Consider the following 6,344-nt stretch of genomic DNA (forward strand, 5'->3'; position numbering starts at 1 on the left):
GTAAATCAGGGTGGCGATCTTTCAGCCATGTAAGAAGTAAATGAGGGTGGCGATCTTTCAGCCATGCAAGAAGTAAATGAAGGTGGTGATCTTTCAGCCATGCAAGAAGTAAATGAAGGCGGCGATCTTTCAGCCATACAAGAAGTAAATGAGGGTGGCGATCTTTCAGCCATGCAAAAAGTAAATGAAGGTGGCGATCTTTCAGCCATGCAAGAAGTAAATGAAGGCGGAGATCTTTCAGCCATGTGAGATGGAGGTAAGCTTAACCTCGGGAGGCAGAATGGTTACCTTATGCAATGCAGGAAATGCAGATGGAGACAGAGCTTAGTCTCGAAAGGCAGAATTGTAGCCTTATGCAATGCAGAGAATGTAGATGGAGGTAGAGGTTAACCTCGAAAGGCAAAATGGTAGCCTTATGCAATGCAGAGAATGCAGATGGAGGTAGAGCTTAACCTTGGAAGAAAGAATGGTAGCTTTATGCAACGTAGAGAATGCAGATGGAGGTAGAGCTTAACCTCGGAAGCTAGAATGGTAGCCTTATGCAATGTAGAGAATGCAGATGGAGGTAGATCTTAACCTCGGAGGGCAGAATGGTAGCCTTATGCAATGCAGAGAATGCAGATGGAGACAAAGCTTAGTCTCGGAAGGCAGAATGGTAGCCTTATGCAATGAAGAGAATGCAGATGGAGACAGAGCTTAGTCTCGGAAGACAGAATGGTAGCCTTATGCAGGAAGTAAAAAAGGCAAATAATAATAGAATTTTCTTAGCTGATAGCGGATTGCGATATTGCGACTGCTGGGGATACTGTGTCTGCTGGGGTGCGTGCAGATAGTAGCTGTGAGCAAGTGCGATGGTTCTGAGAGTAGTATTTTTGAGTAATGTGAGACTTGTGAGTGTATAGTATATTTGATGATTTTGCAACTCAAGTGCCTGCATCCAAAGAAAATCATGAGTTTTGTAAAGGGGGAAGGTTAGTTCGTATTCCTGCTGGCTCTACTTGACATGCTCGGCTCTATTTTGGTGATATTGTGCGTATTATTGGGGGTAGCATTGCTAAACGAAGCAACTTTGGTAGCAGACGTGCACGATTTAGTAAAAAATATACATAATCGAGAATAGTTTTCCTTAGATGAACCTACGACTGCGACGTGGTCCAAGACATTGCAACCTCTCTTGCTCCGGAATTTTGAGGGTCCTCCTCAAAATTTTGCCCCAGTTTTCTGGGTTGCTGCTTCTGACAACTGCTTGCGGTAAATGGCTGAAATCACTTCGGAATTTTGAGGGTCCTCCTCAAAATTCTGCCCCAGTCTCCAATAGCGGGGGAAATGAAAATTTTATTGAATTGTGACCGAACCCATAGGGTTGCCTATGTATCCATTCTTAAATGGGAATCAGGTCAGGCGTAGTTCAAATTACATCATAAAGGAAAGCATAAAGATTACACATAGTATCGCTTCACTGCATCTGAATTGATCGACTTCGACCAAACTTCTCTGTCCATTTCTGCAAGTATGAGGGCTCCTCCTATTAGAACCCGGTGGACCATGTACGGACCCTGCCAGTTGGGAGAGAACTTCCCTTTGGCCTCATCCTGATGCGGGAAAATCTTCTTTAGCCCCAGCTGCCCCGGTGCGAATTGTCTTGGCTTGACTCTTTTGTTGAAGGATCTGGCCATTCTGTTCTGATAAAGCTGACCGTGGCAAACTGCGTTCATTCTCTTTCCGTCTATAAGATCTAGCTGTTCGTAACGACTTTTCACCTATTCTGCATTGTTGAGTTCAGCTTCCTGTATGATCCTTAGGGAAGGAATTTCTACCTCAGACGGGAATAACAACCTCTGTACCATAAACCAGCATATAAGGGGTTGCCCCGGTTGATATGCGGACTATGGTGCGATACCCCAATAAAGCAAGTGATAACTTCTCATGTCACTGCTTATGCTTCTCTATCATTTTCCTTAGTATCTTCTTGATATTCTTATTGGCGGCCTCTACGGATCCGTTCATCTGAGGTCTGTAGGCTGTAGAATTCTTGTGTTTGATCCTGAAGGTTTCACACATGGCTTTCATCAAGTCACTGTTGAGATTGGAACCATTATCAATAATGATTGATTCTGGAATTCCGAACTGACAGACGATACGATCGCGGATGAAGTTTGCTATGACTTTCTTAGTCACTGCCTTGTATGATGCTGCTTCAACCCATTTGATGAAATAATCAATTGCCACTAGGATGAACCTGTGCCCATTTGATGCGGCAGGTTCGATTGGTCCAATAACATCCATTCCCCAAGCGACGAATGACCCTAGTGAGCTTGTTGCATTAAGCTCGTTTGGAGGCACCTTTATCATATCTGCATGTATCTGACAGCGGTGGCACTTCCGGACATACTAGATGCAGTCCGTTTCCATAATCATCCAAAAATAACCAGCTCGGAGTATCTTCTTGGCTAAGACAAGGCCATTTATATGTGGCCCGCAGGTCCCAGCATGGATTTCTTCTAGTAATTTAGATGCTTCCTTTGCGTCGACACACCTTAGTAATCCCAAATCAGGAGTCCTCCTGTACAGGATTCCTCCGCTGTGAAAGAAATTATTGGATAACCTCCGAAGCGTTCTCTTCTGAATAGCGTTTGCGAGCTCTGGGTATTCTCCTTTTGCCAAGTATTCCTTGATATCATGAAACCAAGGTTTTCCATCCACTTCTTCTTCGACGTGAGCACAATAAGATGGCTAATCGTAGATCTTTACTGGAATAGGGTCAATGAAATTCTTATCTGGATGCTGTATCATGGATGATAGGGTAGCCAATGCATCGGCAAGCTCATTTTGGACTCTGGGAACATGCTGGAACTCTGTCTTTGTGAACCTCTTTCTCAACTCCTGCACATGATGTTGGTAAGGGAGTATCTTGGAGTTCTTGGTCGCCCATTCTTCTCGAACCTGATGTATAAGCAAGTCTTAAACCCCGATCACTAGCAACTCTTGGATGTTCATATCAATGGACATCTTAAGTCCCAAGATGCAGGCCTCATACTCAACCATGTTGTTGGTGCAAGGAAATCTGAGTTTGGCAGACACCAGATAATGCTGACTGGTCTTTGACACTAGGACTGCTCATATGCCAACTTCTTTGAAATTTGCTGCTCCATCAGAAAACATTCTCCAACTGTCATAGGGTTCTGCAATGTCTTCTCCTATGAATGATATCTCTTCATCAGGAAAATACGTCTTTAAGGATTCGTATTCTCCGTCCACGGGATTCTCGGCAAGATGATCTGCCAAAGCCTGTCCCTTGATTGCTTTCTGAGTTACGTAGACAATGTCGAATTCACTTAGTAGGATTTGCCACTTGGCTAGCTTACCAGTGGGCATGGGCTTCTGAAAGATGTACTTCAACGGATCCATCCTTGATATGAGATATGTGGTATAGGCACAAAAATAGTGCCTCAACTTCTGAGCTACCCAAGTCAGAGCACAACAGGTGCGTTCTAACAGAGCATACCGAGCCTCGTAAGGGGTGAACTTCTTGCTAAGATAGTAGATGGCCTGCTCCTTCCTCCCCGTTTCATCATGTTGCCCAAGAATATAACCGAACGCTCTATCTAGCATTGCAAGGTAGAGTAATAAGGGTCTACCTGGCTCGGGCAGGACCAAAACTGGCGGTGTGGACAAGTACTCCTTGATTCTATCGAAGGCCCTCTAGCAGTCATTAGTCCACTTGGTAGCGGTGTCCTTCTTCAACATCTTAAAGATTGGCTCACAGATGACAGTAGATTGAGCTATGAACTGGCTGATATAGTTGAGTCTCCCCAAGAAACTCATTACTTCTTTTTGTTCTTTGGCGGTGGCAATTCTTGAATAGCTTTGACCTTTGATGGATCCAGTTCTATTCCTCGGTGACTCACAATAAACCTAAGTAGTTTTCCGGCAGGAACCCCAAATGCATATTTCGCGAGATTCAGCTTCAAGTTATACCTTCTCAGTCTATTGAAGAACCTCTTCAAATCTTTCATGTGATTAGTGGCTTTCTTGGATTTGATGATGGCATCATCTACATACACTTCAATCTCTTTATGTATCATATCATGGAAAATAGTAGTCATAACCCTCATGTAGGTGGCCCAGCATTCTTTAACCTGAACGACATTACCTTGTAACAGTACATTCTCCACGGCGTAATGAAAGCCGTTTTTCAGCGTCTTCTTCATCCATCCAGATCTGATGATACCCAGCAAAACAATCCACGAATGACTGCAACTCGTGCTTGGCACAATTGTCAATCAGGATGTGTATGTTTGGCAAGGGGAAGTCATCTTTTGGACTGGCCTGGTTGAGATTCCGGTAGTCGACACAGACTCTGACCTTCCCGTCCTTCTTTGGCACTGGCACGATGTTGGCTAACCATGTCAGATATTCTACTACCTTGAGAACCTTAGCTTTGAATTGCTTGGTGATTTCTTCCTTGATTTTCAAACTCATGTCAAGCTTGAACTTTCTGAGCTTCTACTTTACTGGTGGACATGTCGGATCAGTTGGCAGTTTGTGAGCCACAATAGATGTACTTAGACCAGTCATGTCATCATACGACCAAGTGAATATGTCTTCATATTCCTTTAGAAATTCTGTGTATTCCCTCTTTTCTAATGGCGATAAGTGGACACTGACTCTCGTTTCTTTGACATTCTCTGCATCTCCCATGTTAACAATCTCGGTCTCATCCAGGTTGGACTTAGGTCTATTCTCTAAATTTTCAACCTCTTTAACAATCTCTTCTGGTATGTTATCTTCCTCTGAATCTATGTCCGTTTGTTGCGTTGTCTCGTTTTATGTCATAGTCATTGGTTAATCAAGATAAGTAATAGTAATGCTGTATGAGTAAAGTAATGAGAGAAAAATAATAAGAGTAAGATTTATAGGGAAAATTGAAATGTTTTGCTAAATTCCATGACTGTTTTGAATATTGAAGGTCTTATTGCAAAAATTCAAAAATGCGAAAGGAAAATCAACTAGTAAAAATGAAAGATAGTGCATGATGCTTTGTTCAGCCTTGCTACCCCGAGGCTTTCCGGGCTCTGGTGGTTCTGATGGTCCAATTGTTGAGGCATGCTCCTCGGCTTACGGCTTGTATAGAAGGGCCTTCCTCCCCATCCTCCATAAAAATTACACAGCAATCCATGTCGTCATCTTCCTCGAATAAATTCCACATTGCTGCCAGTGCTTCCTCTTCTTCCGACCCATATATAACATCGGCTGGCTGGAAAGTTTGTTCTAAATGGTGTATCGGCTGCTCTAGTGGGTAGTAAGGCCCGCGCCATGGTGGCGACCAGTTGTTGAATTCCTTCCAAGTATACTCGTATCCCAGACCGAAAGTGGTGCCATGTTTCTTCAGTTTGATCAGCTTGGCGATTCCTTGGAGGTTCTTGCCAAGTCCATTGCCAGGCTCATATCCGCTCCAGTTCAATATGCTTTCAATTTTGTTGTCCCACCATTTGTCTTTGTCAATGGCGTTGACTCGTTCGATGTGGTGATAGGTTTGCCCACCTATCTTTCTCCTTCCTCCAATCGCTGGGATGGTTTGGCGACTGTATATGGGATTGCTACTGTCGCCGTGAATGATCACCTCTTGGCGGTTCCACTCAAATTTCATCGCCTGATACAGTGTTATGCTACGGCCCCAGCGTATGGATCCACGGCTGTCCCAACAGCAAGTTGTAAGATGCCGGCATATCTATTACTTGAAATTCAACATCAAACCAAGTAGGCCCCATCTGCAAACACAAGCTAATTTCCCCAATAGTGGACCTTTGGGAACCGTCGAAAGCTTTGATGTTGATGGCCCCATCTTTGATCTCATGCAGACTCTTTCCCAATGTTCTGAGTGTTACCAACGGACAAATATTGAGGCTGGACCCACCGTCAATCAGGATTCTGGTGATGAAATAATCCTCGCATTTCATAGTGATGTGCAACGCCTTGTTGTGACTCAACCCTTCTGGTGGCAACTCATCTTCATGAAAAGTGATCTTGTGACTCTCCAATACCTGCCCTACCATGTTTGCCATTTCTCCTCCAGTGATGTTGCTCGATACATATGACTCACTCAGCACCTTCAACAAGGCGTTCTATGTGCATCGGAGCTTTGTAGCAAAGCTAGGATAGAGATCTATGCCAGTGTTTTGTTCAACTGATCGATGACTGAGTACTCCTTTGCTTGTATTTTTCTCCAGAGATCATCGGGCCCAGCTTCAGTGATGGTCGGCCATCTAGAGGCCTGCTTGCTTGATCAGCCAAATGTTCCAGGGTGTATACTCTGCCGGTTCTTGTCATACCCTGTGCCACGA

This window comes from Nicotiana sylvestris, chromosome 9 (genome assembly GCF_000393655.2).
Source record: "Nicotiana sylvestris chromosome 9, ASM39365v2, whole genome shotgun sequence".
In the NCBI taxonomy this organism is placed as follows: domain Eukaryota; kingdom Viridiplantae; phylum Streptophyta; class Magnoliopsida; order Solanales; family Solanaceae; genus Nicotiana; species Nicotiana sylvestris.